Genomic DNA, 15,197 nt, shown 5'->3' on the forward strand with positions numbered 1-15,197 from the left:
ACTCTTGCAACTTGAGTGTGCAAGATTGTGGGCACAATTTAGAAACTGCTTTTGGGAATTTGGTTTCATAGGCTGGTATGAAAAAAGGAGGTTAAGTGATTTGAATGAATAAGTTTATTGTGGTTGTAATAATGAATAGTGGAGAATTTTTATTTCAGCTTTAAAGCTGAAAGACAATTCAGTATACTCTGTAATTTCTTTTAGAAAGCAACAAGGAGCTGAAATGTTTTCAAGTTTGAAAAACTTGAATGACATAAAAGTGCTATAGAAATATCAATAGTATCTCAGCTTGGAGAGAGATAGCAAGACATTCATACAGGAAAATCCATCAACGTTGTTTAGATTTTTTTGCTTTTCTGCAACATCAGTTGCTAGGCCTTAATATCGAACTGTAACTCTCATAATTCTTTAGTTTTGTGCATTTAAATTTCTATCCTCTACATTGCTTTAAAAAAACAGCAGGTTGTAATATGTACAAAAACATCACTGTTCCTATCATTTCTGATTAATTGACGCAACATATAAAACTGTAAGAGTATAGGCCCCAATCCAGCACTTCAGTACATGGCTAACTTTAAGCATGTGAGTAGTCCCATTGTAGTCTACCGAGATTTCCATTTATTTTAATGGGAGCTCTATGTACATGTGCGATAGTAGAATTTCACTCCCAAATGCTTTAAACTGTTTTTTTTTGGTACCTCTGAATATTTAATACATTTTGACAAAAGTCACAAATTTTAGCAAATGCAGGAAATAATCTGCTATGAGCATACATATTGCAGTACAAAATTCATATAAGATTATAGAAAATGATGTCTCCCTCAATCACAGTAAAGAAAATCAGCACTTAGAGACTACATTGATTGGAGTTATTAGTAAAACCTAAGAGAGAAAATAGTCATAGATTTCTTAGACTGCAGTTTACGTGTTCTATGTAAATGTTAGATTAGCCAGTTTAAGAGAAGCTCATTTCCCATTTCTGATTTCACACATCATCTGCTTTATCCTGGGTTTCTTTATACGTTTTTTTATGCTGACTTTAAAGAAAACACTCTGGACCAAATTCTAATATGGTATAAATTAATGTAGCTGCACTGAAATCTAGGGAGCTATTTTGACATGCTCTGCCCCTCAAAGTGCAGTGTTATGCTTTTTAGGGGTGATTTTATTACATTAAAGTATTAAAACAAATTGTAAAGCAGTTTTGTGAAATATTTTGTCAAAATGTTATGGTTCTCTTCAGGAAGTTTAAATATTAGTGAACATCAGGGCTGGCCTTACCATGAGGTGAACTGAGGCAGCTGCCTCAGGTGCCAGACTATGTGGGGAGGAGGCTGCCACTAGGACCCAGAGTGTAGAAAATTGTGTCTGCTGCTGGCGCATGTGTATTCTCTCTGCTCTAGATGCACAGAGATGGTGGAGTGCTGTGCTGGAGGAAGGCAGACACAAGAAACATAACAGGCAGGCAGGAGAAAAGGTGAGAGGGAATAACAGAAAGCAGCAGGAGCTGCAGGGAGAAAGAGGAGGACGAGCCTCTTATGTACCTCTCTAGCACCCCCCTGGAGCCTGGACTGATTAACACCAGCTTCTCGGGGAGCTTCTTGTTTCCTGCTGCTTCCCTGAACCCACGTGAGGAGAACAGGCAGTCAACTGAAGTAGTAGGAGCCAGTTAAGCCCTTAAGATGCTGATATCTTCCCTCACTCAGGCCCTGCTACCAGTCTGCTTATTTGTCCCCTTCAACTAAGTGTTGAGAGCCACTATAGCTGGCACAGAACAGCAGTCATGAGTGAAAGAAGAAAACGCCTCTCTGGGGCAACATTCAGAAAAAGCAAGCAAGCAAAGGAAGCTTTTCTATCTAAGCAGGAAGGAGCTTGAGATACATAGACTCAAATACCAAAAGGACTGAAGGTAAAAAATCCATTACAATCTACATACCACACAGAAAATTTGTTAGTCTCTAAGGTGCCACAAGTACTCCTTTTCTTTTTATAGACATAAATGTTCACGGTGAGCCTTCCGGCCCCAGTGAGGATGTGAGTGGTGAGGAGGTGCCTGATCTTCCAGTTAGTCAGAGTGCAGGTAACCTGGCAGCTACTGCAGCATCCATATGTCCATCTCAAATGGATGTAACCATGCACATTCCTGAAGAAAAGTGTAGATCAGAGAAGAGTGTGGTGGAGGCGCAAGAAACAGCTGCTGCTGAGTTTAGTTCCTTAAGTCTAGATGATCCAGGACTGTGGACCCACTTGAGCACTAGCCTAAGGGACTTCCTTGTACTGCATGGGCCACAACAAGTGAAAAACTTCATGTTCCCCAAAGACAATGAAAATAGAAGTTTCCATCCAACACATTACTGGCATGAAATCCCCAATGGTGACAAAGTGGAGAGGCCATGGCTTATGTACTCAAAACCCCAGAATGCTTCATCCTGTTTTTGTTTCAGACTCTTCCAATCTAATGTTCCAGCCACATTGGGTTCTACAGGAACAAAGAACTGGAAAAATCTGGCTAGAAATCTGGCATGCCATGGGAAGGCAGCAAATCACCAGAGAGCATTCCATAGGTGGAAAGAGCTTGAGATGAGACTAAGGTTAAAGGCCACCATAGATGATCAGCATCAAGAGAAGGTTGCATCAGAGTCTCTTTTACTGGCAAAATGTTCTGAAAAGACTCATTGCCATTGTGAGAATGCTTGCTACCCAAAACCTAGTACTGCATGGCACTTCAGATCAGCTGTATATGCCAAACAATAGAAACTTCCTTAAAATTGTGGAGCTGATGGCTGAGTTTGATGCTGTACTCCGGGAGCATCTAAGAAGAATCACCACCCCAAGAAATGTACACACACCACTACCTTTGAAAAACTATTCAAAATGAGATCATACAGTTACTGGCAACAAAAGTCAAACAGAAGATTGTGGCAAATCTGAAGTCAGCAAGATATTACTCTGTTATTCTGGGATTGGTCCTGCTTTGAGGAGGGGTTGGACTAGATGACCTCCTGAGGTCCCTTCCAACCCTGATGTTCTATGATTTTATGCACAACTGACATCAGTCATATGGAAGAAATGACTTTAATGGTGCGTTTTGTAATAACAACAGAAGCTAGTGAAAATGTCCCTGCAGTGGTGACTGTCAGAGAGCATTTTCTAGAATTTGTTGACATTGATGATACTACAGGAGCTGGTATGACAAATGTGCTTCTTAAAAAGCTGGAAGATATGGGAATTGCGATAGCTGACATGAGAGGTCAGGGCTACGATAACGATGCCAACATAAAAGGAAAGAACAGGGGAGTGCAGACACTGATCCGAGAGTTAAACTCTCAAGCTCTTTTTGTCCCATGTAGTTCTCGTTCATTGAATTTGGTGGTCAGTGATGCAGCATCAGCTTCTAGTGAGGCTGCTGAATTTTTTAATGTAATTCTAAGCATCTATGCATTTTTCTCTTCATCAACTTATTGATGGCAAATTTTGAAGCAACATCTGGGAGCATCCTCTCTGACACTGAACCCACAGAGTGCCACACGATGGGAAAGTCGAGTGGAGGCGATAAAGCCTCTCAAACACCAAATTGGGAAGATAGATGATGCCATAGTTGCCATTATGGAGGATAATGCTATGACAGGAACTATTTGTGGGAGAACAGTGGCAGAGGGAAATGGAATCATCAGAAACATACATAACTTCAAATTTCTGTGTGGCTTAGTGTTGTGGCATGACATACTGTTCGAAATAATTGTTGTAAGCAAGAGAGTCCAAGGTGTTGACCTTGATATATCTGGAGCAATGGAAAAACTGGACAAAGCAAAGGCATACTTACAGTCTTACCGGTCAGATAAGGGATTTCAAAACTTTCTGAAGAAGTTGGCAGAGGAACTTCACACTGAAGCTATTTTCCGACCCATTCAAGAATACAAGAGTCACCGAAAAAGAAGACATTTTGATTACGAGGCACGAGATAATTCCATAAGAGACTCCAAACAACAATTCAAAGTTGAATTCTTTAACCAGGTGCTAGATTGTGCTATACAGTCACTTGAAAAATGTTTCATGCAGCTCAAGGAACACAGCCGTATATTTGGGATGTTGTATGATATTCCCAAACTCCTCACTATACCTGAAGAAGACCTACACCAGCAATGCAGGGCACTAGAGACAGTTTTGACACATAATGACATGTGCGATATTGATGCGAGTGATTTAGGTGATGAACTTAAAGTCCTTTCAAGATACATTTCAGCCAGATCAACTCCAAAGGCTGTTCTGGAATATATGTGCACAAATAAGATGATCACCCTCTTTCCAAATGTTTTTGTTGCTCTGCGCATACTTCTAACACTTCCTGAAACAGTTGCCAGTGGAGAACGCAGCTTCTCCGAGCTGAAGTTAATAAAAACACATGTACGCTCCACAATGACACAGGAGAGGCTGGTCAGCCTTGCAACCATCTCAATAGAGCATGAGCTGGCCCAGACTGTGGACCTTCAGGAAACAGTTCAAATCTTTGCAACCAAGAAGACACGGAAAGCACCACTTTGATTATTCAAACAGATAAAAATGCCAGTGTTTAGTATGCAGACAAGAAAGTTACATTTGCTGTACAGGCATTTGAAAGTTAAGTGTTACTTAAAATTATTGAACAAGGCATTTTAAGTTGTTAATTCTCCTTTATTGGGGTAGGTTGCAGAGCAGTACCATGGGAGGAGTAGAACGGGAAGAAGGCAGAATTGAGACCTTTCAAAGCCCAAGCGAGGGAGCATGGGGGCATCATTTGAGCTCCCCGCCTCAGGTGCTTAAATGTTGTGGGCCAGCCCTGGTGAACATTCATCTTTAAGAACAATATTTCCTCTCAGATTTGAATTTCAGGTCTCATATTGGCATATGCATTTTGTATATTCTGCAGTTATTTTGTATGTGAAACGTTCAGTGATGTGAAAAGAAGTTATTATGCTTGCAACAATACAAAATAGGGAACAGAAAATTACTGTGCAGATAAGGAATCGAGAGTGGACATACGAGAACAAAATTTAGTGGCTTTAAATATGTTAAAGCTTGTGTTTTGCAGGAATGGTCTATGCTTCTATCAATTACCTTCTACTTTGACGCTAAGCAATTTATTAAAAGTTCCATCTTAGAAAGAAAAGCATGGTTGGAAAAAGAAAAAAGGGACTCCAGCTATGATTTTGCCATCTTTCACCAATGTAACTATGGGACAAAATACTTTGGAAAGTACTTGCTTTATGGTCATAAGGGTCATTGTAAGTACTTTTGTAGATAGAATTGTGACACTGCATTGCGGTAGAACACAAAATAATTTTATTTTTAATATTTTGGGTTCCTAGAAAAAAGCAGTTGATTTCAATGGGCCAGGATTTCATCCAAGGTCCTGCCTCAGGAATCTTGAAGTATAAAAAGAAAATCAACAGACAGAGAGCTAGAATGCAACAGAAGTGATGAGAGTATTTTAAAACAAAAAATATGGTCCAATCAAGAGAGTACTGAATATCACTATCTGCTCAGCTGCTTGTTCGTATTCCATTGCATTGTTGCTCAGAGTTGTTTATATTATGAACTCCTTAAGGCAGGGACTGCCTACCCTCACTTATCTGTTACATACCTAGCACTCTTCATGGACTGTATCTGTAATAACTCCACTTGCTACTCAAGGGGATAGTAGGAAATGAATAAATTACTGGTCAAAAAGGATGTTTCAGGGAAAAAGTCCCACTAAGCCTGTCCTGTGGTAGGGTTGCAGGTGTCTGGTTTTCGACCGGAACACCTGGTCAAAAAGGGACCTTAGTGACTCTGGTCAGCACCGCTGATCGGGCTGTTAAAAGTCCAGTGGGCAGCGTAGTGGGGCTAAGGCAGGCTCCCTGTCTGCCGTGGCACCGCACGACTTCCAGAAGCAGCAGCACGCCGAGACGCCTCTCTGGGACCTATGTGTGGCACCCAAGCACTGGCTCTGCAGCTCCCACTGGCCGGGAACTGGACCAATGGGAGCTGTGGGGGAGGCATCTGTAGATGGGACAGGGCACAGAGTCACCTGGCCGCACCTCTGCATAGGAGCCGGAGGAGGGACTGCTGCTGCTTCCAGGAGTTGCCTGAGGAAAGATCCACCCGGAGCCTGCCCCCTCATCCCCTCCCGCATCCCAACCTCGTCACCCAGCCCTGATCCCACCCTCTGAACCCCTCGGTCCCAGCCCGGAGCACCTGCTGCACCCCAAACCCCTCATCCCCAGCCCCACCCCAGAATCCGCCCCCCCAAGCTGGAGCCATCACCCTCCCATACACCCTAATCCCCACCCTAGCCCAGAGCCCCCTCTCACACTCCAAATCCCTCAGCCCCAGCCTGGAGCCCTCATCCCCCCTGCACCCCAACACCCTGTCTCAGCCCGGAGCCCCCTCCCACACCTTGAACCCTTCATTTCTGGCCCCACCCTGGAACCCGCACCCCCAGTCCATACTCCCACCCTCACCCCAACCTCCTGCCCCAGCCCAGTGAAAATGAGCAAGTAAGGATTGGGAGAGCGAGCGACGGCAGGTAGGAGTGGAGTGAATGGGGAGAGGGGCCTTGGAGAAGGGATGGGGCAGGGGTAGGACCTCGGTTATGGGGTGGGGAAAGGGTGTTCGGTTTTGTGTGAGTAAACAGTTGGCAACCCTATCCTGTGGTAATGTGAGTAATTGGACCACACTGCCAGAGGCTTCTGAGGGTACACGCTAAATCAGCACTACTCTTCCCTCTATAGTCATCTCATGGTCAATATCTGCCACTTTTGGGCCTGCAGGTTGACTACAGGGTCCCCACGCCAGAAGGGAAAGTGTGTGCCAATAACTCCTACACTCTAGCTTTCCACTGCAGGGGCCTCTTTGATCTCTCAATATTGTATTATTCCAAGTTAATATACCCTATAAGATATGTTACTGAAATACATAATTCATGTATGCTCAAAATATTTTGTATGATTTACATATTATGATTGGAACATGAGGTTCCAATTCTATATGTTTAATGCATTTTCAATAGACAATGCATTTCAAATAGACAATATTTATTTTCTGTATTTTTATATTAAATATATTTCTCCAGAATAAGGTCCTTTGTAGAGCTGATCTGGCAATTTTCTGATGAAACAATTTTTCATTGGAAAATGCCAATTTGTCAAAAACGAAATTTCTACTTTTTCTTCCAAAATGGAACAATTGTTTGTTTGTTTGGTTTTGTTTTTTGAGAATTTCAGAATTGTCCATGGAACAGAAATTCTAACTTTTGACCCGCTCTAGTCCTATGGTGTTTTAGGATTGCCTCTGACCCTGTGTGAGGTTTCTTTATTCAATAGCCTGAGCAGTAGGCATGGCTCCTATTTTGTAGAGTTGGTCAAAATTTTTCCAATAACGTGTTTGCATTGGAAATTTTATCAAAATGGAAACTTTCTGCAGGAATGTTGCAATTTCAACAACATTTCATTTCAGAAGAAAATTGAACCAAGTGTTGAAGTTTACATTATTTGCATGGAACATTTTGATTTTTTTGTTTAGAAATAAAAACTTTTTGTTTGGAAATGTGTTTATATTATAACATCATATTAAAAAGTCAGATTCAGAACAAAACCATTTGATTTGATCTAAACAGAACACTTGACCCATTTTTTTTTAAATTTCACGTCATGGAAAATTTCAGGTTTTTGTGTGTGTGTGTTTTCTTTCAATTCAGAATGAAAACATGAAATGGAAATTTTAGTTTTTCCAGCCCTGCTTTGATGCCTGTGAGTTTAGGGGCCTGCGAGATCTGATTACTGTGTCAGTGAGTTATTTTCCTCTGTAAAATGGGATGTGCAGAAGTAGTAGCTCATTACCCAAACTGTTCCAGCCTACCAGCCTGTTACTTTGTACATGCTGCACAACAGAATCTCAGTTTAGATTTACACCTGTGAAGTTATGCGATAAGCATGAATTAAACTTTCATCAGGTTTTGCATTTCCAAAAGAGAATTTGTCGTTAAGCTTTTTATCTTGATTTGAGGATTTGTGAATTTATTTGATTTTAGAGGCTGCTGTTATTATTTAATCTGTCCAGATTGTTTTATGTTCTTTAGCACTTGTTACAGTAGTAGAGTAATCAGAGTATAGTTGCTGGGTTCCACTTGCTCTGGAATAGGCACCTCATTAGATTGTCCCTAACTAAGCAAGTAATTAATGGGTTAAATTCAACCATAAGTTACACCGGGGTATCCGCATTTTAGTCAAAGGGTCTGCATTAGTGTAAATGCAAGAATAAGTTCGCTAGTGACTTTATTTCATGGCAGATTTGAAAAGAAAGTTACATGTAAGTGTGGGGAGTGGGGGAGTATGAGAAAAAGACTACAAGATAGAGAGAAGAGTGATGTAAGAAATATTTTCACAGGTTAGAGATGACCTTTAAGAAAGCTGAGACTCCACATATGGTATATTTCAAAATATCTATTCATTAAATATTTATTTAAATGTATAAAACTCATCTGTTAGGTGTTCATCTTGTGTCCTGGGTACTTGTATATTAAAATACACCTACAAAATACAATATCATGGACTGCTTATCCCACTTGGACACTTACATAAATATTAGAACTGGTCAAAACTCAGAATTTTCATTCCATGTGAAATTTCCCACAGAATGAAAGTTCTGAAAAAGATTTGTTTTAGAAATATTAAAATGACTATATTGAAATATTGTGTTTCCATAAGGCTAAAGCACTTCATTTCAATAAGGTTGAAATGCTTTTTTTTTTTTTACTTACTTACATAAGCATAAAGAAAAGGAGTACTTGTGGCACCTTAGAAACTAACAAATTTATTTGAGCATAAGCTTTCGTGAGCTACAGCTCACTTCATCGGATGCATTTGGTGGAAAATACAGAGAAATGCATCCGAAGAAGTGAGCTGTAGCTCACGAAAGCTTATGCTCACGTAAATTTGTTAGTCTCTAAGGTGCCACAAGTACTCCTTTTCTTTTTGCGAATACAGACTAACACGGCTGCTACTCTGAAACCTGTCATTACATAAGCATAAAAGTCAAAATGAAAAAGTTGAAAAGAAGCACTTCAACTTTTCACTGATTCAGCATTTTCTGATGGAAAGCTATTCTATAGGATTTTTTTTCACCAACTTTAATAAATATCCATCTGCTAATATGAGAAAAATAAACCCAACCTCCTCTAGGGCTCAGACCACTCTCTTTCCAAAGGCCTGGGAAAAGATGAGCTTTGCAGCACTCCTGAAAGGTTAACAAATCCAGGCTCTGGTATCCCAAGTAGAAGCGTAATTATAAAAGTTGAGATCCCCTCATGAATAATGTCATCCCACCAGCATGCTACTATTTCTAATGAGGGAGCATGAGAGTTTCCACCAATCTCAGTTGTAGCAGTCTGGCTAGGGGAGAGAGGCAATTCCTCAGGTAATGATACGCAAAACTGTTTAGGATTTTATAAGTTAAAACCAACACCTGAAACTCAGAAAGGTATTGGAAGCCAGTGCTTATCCTGGAGCACTAGTATGTTTTGCTTCCAATATCACCTCCACCCACCAATAAGTGGTCATCATATTATGCACTAGCTTTTGTTATCGAGTGGTCTCAGTTTGTATTGATCTTCACAATATGAGGCAAGACATGTTCTTTTGGTCAAACACTTGCTTTGTTTATACGTGGTTGGTTGAATTGATACGTGATGTCTTAATTTAAAGAAATGCTACATTTAATCTATGTAATGTGCCCAGAAATGAGAGGCACATCAAAATAAATAAATTCTAAAATGAATATATACACGCCTATGTTATTTCTATTTATGTATAATGTATGTTATCCACATGGCTTGTGATTGTCTTGTTGTAATGATTTAAATGAGTTGCATATTAAAAATTTCCTTGGAATGCATAACAAAATACTTAATCTCAAGAGTGAAATGCTTTAAATTAATCCAGAATGAGTTAGATGTACTCCTAAATGAATGAAGATGTAAGGACTGACATAAATATGATAGGTAAATAGTATAATGATATGGAAGTAATGTACATAATATATAAATATTGCAAGCATATGCATATAGTATAATTTATGTAGTTTGATAAATTCAATCTTAAATTATATAGCAGCTGTTCTATTCTATTGACAAAGAAATATTTGTAGTGCTTTAAAATGCAGCAAAAGCTAGACTGCAGACATATGGTAGATCAGCAGTTTAAACTACTTTATGAAACTGTTAGCACAGCTTACCCTATGAAGCACATTTTCAAAAAAGACATTAAAAATAGATTTCCTACACTGTGAAATATAAAATCATTTTTAAAACTTTGTAAAATATAAAAAAAATCCCAGACTTCCAGACGAGAACCATGTTCCAGTAGGGCATCATGGTAATGTAAATGATATCATACAATGGTGTCTGTTGGGGAATAAGAACAGGGCAGGAACATTTGAGGCTTGATTTCTCGAGTCTTAGAATAGGAAAAAAATTAAACCGATTAATAAATAAAACACTTGTTAGTTTTTCCATAGCAGTCAGAAGTTAGAGTGACTCTTTGGTTAAGGGAACACATATGCAGCATAGGGAGAAACATTATGAAAGCTTTCTGATACACAAACCCTTTCTCTTTTTGCCATTAGAGTGTGTGAGAGAATTCTAGGGCTAGAATGATAACCTGGACAATTCTGATAGGTGTGGCTTTTGGCATCATTCTGTTCCTGTTTACAGAAATGTTTGTCTCAGTTTAGTTTAGTATTTTTCCTAATTGTGTGTGTTGGTCTCCTTAGCTTTTCATTCTAGTAATACATTAATATGGACATGTGCCCATATATTGGTACATATATTGTTAATCATGCTGGGCAGCTAAATTATCATCCACCAGAAAACTGATACTGTAGGTATAGAAAAAGCACACGCTTCTACTCTTCCATAAGTGGGTTTTCCTTACTTATGAAAATGGTCACTTTTCAGCATTATGGAAATGTTCGTTCTGAATCTGATGGATGGACCTGAAGAATGAGCAGTTAACACACGAGGGCCTGATTCTCGATTGCACTAAGGTCATTGTACTCCATCCTGGTGGTATAAAACAGCTTTAAAGTAGAAATAAATTATATTTACAACTATTTCAAGGCCCCATTATGCTGTCATAGTGGTGTGAAGTGACCTTAGTGTAAATGAGAATCAGGCCCCCTGGTTTTCAGGTTCTCTTTTGACTCACCGCTGGACTTTAGGAGATGGAGCAATAATTTTATCATCATTATTTATCAATGGTTATTATCAGACTAGGAGGGTGTAGCTAGGGGCATGTCACAGGGGGTCAGTCCTGGCTCTGGTACTATTCAATATTTTCATTAATGACTGGGTAGAGAAGTAGAGAGCATGTCTATAACATTTGCAGATGACACCAATCTTGGAGGGATTGCAAGCACTTTGAAGGACAGGATTAGAATTCAAAAGGACCTTGACAAATTGGAAAATTGGTCTGAAATCAGCAAGATGAAATTAAATAAAGACAAGTGCAAAGTACTACAGTTAGGAGGGAAACGTCAAATGCCCAACTATAAAATGGTGAATAACTATCATGGTGGTAGTACTGCAGAAAAAGACTTGGGGGTTCTAGTGGATCACAAACTGAATATGAGTCAACAATGTGATGCAGTTGGGAAAAAGGCAAATATAATTCTGCTTATATTAACAGCAGTGTCCTATGTAAGACCTGTTCCATTCTATACAGCAATGGTGAGGCCTCAGCTGGAGTATTGTGTCCAGTTCTGGACACCACACTAGGAAAGATGTGGACAAATTGAAGAGAGTCTAAAGGTTTAGAAAAACCTGAGCTATGAGGTAGGTTAGAAAAGCTGATCAAGTTTAGTCTTGAGAAAGGAAGACTGAGGGGTACTGAAGATTACTGTCTTCAAATATGATAAGGGTGTTATAAAAAGAACAATGATCAATTATTCTCCATAGCCACTGAAATCTGCAGCAAAGGAGATTTAGATTCAATATTAGGAAAAAATTTCAACTACAAGTATAGTTAAGCTCTGTAATATGCTTCCAAGGGAGGTTGTGGAATCTACATCAAGGGAGGTTTATAAAAACAGGTTGGACAAATACCTGTCATAGATGGTCTAACTTTACTTGGTCCTGCCACTGCACAGGGGGCTGGACCCTACTTTTTTAGGTCCCTTCCAGCCCTACATTTCTACCATTCTCTATAGTAGTTAAAATGTTTCATCTGAATTAAGATCCGAATTTTTATTCCAAAAAATGAATCTGATTCATCCAGTCCCTCCCATATAGCCTCACTAAATTTCACATTACTATGTCATTGTTAAAATTTCCAATAACTATTAATTATTCAATAACGGCAAAATCCTGACACCTTTCTTTTGTGGGAATAAGAGATGCATGACTCCCATACTCCTGAATATGGAGACTTCCCACCAGTCTAATTCTGAGGTCATCAGCTCATATGGAAGCAGCATGCAGTAGATCAGGGGTTCTCAAACTTCATGGCACCGCAACCCCCTCTGACAACAAAAATTACTTCACAACCCCAGGAGGGGGGCACTGAAGCCTGTGTCCACCCCAGCCCCACCACTCTGGGCAGGGGGGCCAAAGCTGAAGCCCTCGGGTTTTGGCTTTGGCCATGGCCCTGGGCAGTGGGGCTCTGGCTTCAGCCCCGGACCCCATCAAGTCTAAGCCAGTCCTGGCAACCTCATTCAAAGGGGATCGTGACGCACTTTGGGGTTCTGACCCACAGTTTGAGAACTGCTGGAGTAAATCCATAGTTGAGACCCATAGAGCTGCTGAAGGGATTGGAAGCTCATGCAAATGAGGTCCAAGCTCCCTTCAGATATTTCATAACTGTTTATGCTGAGCAGGCTACACAGATACAACTGCAGTGCAGGTACTACTATGCCCCACAAGAGCAGATCGGGAGGAGAGATGAAGAACTGGGATTGGTAGGAGAGGAAAGAAAAGTGTTGTGGTTATTGCATTGTACTGGGACTCAGGAAATTTGGATGCAATTCTTAGCTCTGCCACAGCTTTCCTGTTTGACCATAGTCAAGTCACTTATCAGTCTTTGCCTCAGTTCTCAATCTGTACACTTCCCTACCTCTCACATGTGTTGTTTAGTACTCTTTTTTTGTTTTTAAGATAAGGGTTTTTTGAATTTTAAAGGCAAAGATTCCACCTGCTGCTAAGTCTAACAAATGCTTGGTGAGTTAATGTGTTTTATAGAGCCTCTGCAAATATAGGAAGGATAAGGGCCATGGAGAACTTAACTAATTAACTCCTATCTTTGTTTTGTTGTCACTAAGTGCATGAGAGGAGTTGTAGCAAGGGTTGTGGTCTAACTGAACAATCACCTGCTGAGATGATAGGCAAGATATCTCATTTACATTTGCTGGATCAAAATATTTTTCTTTCTACATTAAGACCAGAATTACATGCATGTACATCTGCCTTAAGTGTCAGAAGAAGTTAATCAAGACACAGAACAATATTAATTGAATATAACACAGTAATGAGCTGCAATTTTATTCTAGAGGTACAAATATTATATGCACAAGCAGGTACTGCAATAGGATTAAAGTGCCAGAGGGGCTAATACTAATACTGGATCTATTCAGCGGGCTGTAATGAGATTGTTCTCAGCCAGATAAGCTTTTGCAAAGACCCTGGATTACAAAGAGTGGATGTGTAGTATCAGTAGATTCTTTCAATTCACTGCTTCTCTGTGTCGTAGAGATACATACTAATCCTGATTTGTCGTTGAATAACTCGTAAAAAGCTGCTTGTCACATACCTTCAGTGAAGCCTTTGTAGAAGAGAGTGAATTTCTACATGTCTGCCCTCTTAAAGCCTTAATGTATTTCTAGGTATTTGAATAATGTGGTACCATGTGGCATTCTTTACTGAACACCGTTGTGGAAGAATATGTAGGTGATTTTTCACCCTAAATCTAATTTTCTTCAGAAGCTGTTACTTGATCTTCTTTCTACGTGGATCTCCATAACTGGAGGTTTGCAACCGTGGTAGACCATTCCGTATGATCCTTTGCTAATTTCTTTGTGGATGAACCATTCTTTTGATATACCCAGGATATCATGTCATCCATTCAAGATTTTCCTTTTTCTGCCTTGTGTTCTTCTGCCGTCATCTTTCCCTTCTAGTGCCCGTAAATGTGCATCGTGTGCTGAACCCCTTAAAATGTGCCCTGCAAATCGAATCTTTCTTCATAGGGACCTTATAATTCGTCCTCTACATGTATGTATGTATGTCTATAACTCACAGAGCTCTATTTTGTCTGGGGCAAGGGGTTGTAATGTGAATTTTTGAATGTGTTTTTATGAATAGGATATGGCACCTAGACTTGCAGATAGGTCCTTTTTGGGAAATCTGTATAAATAATAAATTAATATTCAGGACCAAATTTTGCCCTGACTTACATCCCATGCAACTTTATTGAAGCCACTGAAGTTCTGCATCAATTGGGATTCAGGGCAGAGTTTGATCTTGGATTTCACTAGGACAACAAGATAAAGGAGAAGAAGCTATGCATTACAAAGCTATAATGCTTTTCTGGTGACATTTATATACTACGTGTGGATTGTGAATTTTCTAGCAATCCCAGATGGAATTTGTTTGCAAAGGATACTTGTTTTAGTGCATGGATTTTAATCTTCCCTTCACTTCCTTCTCCTGTCACTACACCCTCTATCTTCCGTCTTCTCACACCTTCTCCACCTCTCGTACCTCACTGTTGTCTTCCTCCACCTCTTTGTGATTATTTTCCCTCCTCTATCTCCCCCTGACTTTCCTGTTCTCCTCTGCACACTTACAGTCTCCCATTTCCTCTCCTTAGATTCAACCCCCCTAGTTCTGACCTTGTTCTGCAGCTGCCACTTTTTAACTTAAAAATCTCAGGAAGTCTTTTTAATACTCACTTTTTTTTTTAATTTTCCTGCACACCAAAAAAAAAACTTTAATGTAAAGTTGGGGTTGTTTCAGTGATTAAATATTAATCTTTAATCAAACTGTGTGTCAAGAAGATAATTACAAAAAATCCTAAGCATTAAAATGTCTGGAAGACCATTAAGAATTCACTCATATTTGTAAGGTACAGCCCTGCATTGAGGTGATGTGACTCCACGTAGATACCAGGAACATTCAGCCTCAAGGAGGCAGA

General features: G+C 39.8%; 1 protein-coding gene across 1 annotated transcript in view; it reads left to right on the forward strand.

Moving 5' to 3' along the window:
- The window catches only part of KCNQ5 (potassium voltage-gated channel subfamily Q member 5), a 513,662-nt gene that overhangs the window by 173,451 nt on the left and 325,014 nt on the right, over positions 1 to 15,197 (forward strand). The window lies entirely within an intron of this gene.

The sequence above is a fragment of the Dermochelys coriacea genome, chromosome 3 (genome assembly GCF_009764565.3).
Source record: "Dermochelys coriacea isolate rDerCor1 chromosome 3, rDerCor1.pri.v4, whole genome shotgun sequence".
NCBI lineage: Eukaryota > Metazoa > Chordata > Testudines > Dermochelyidae > Dermochelys > Dermochelys coriacea.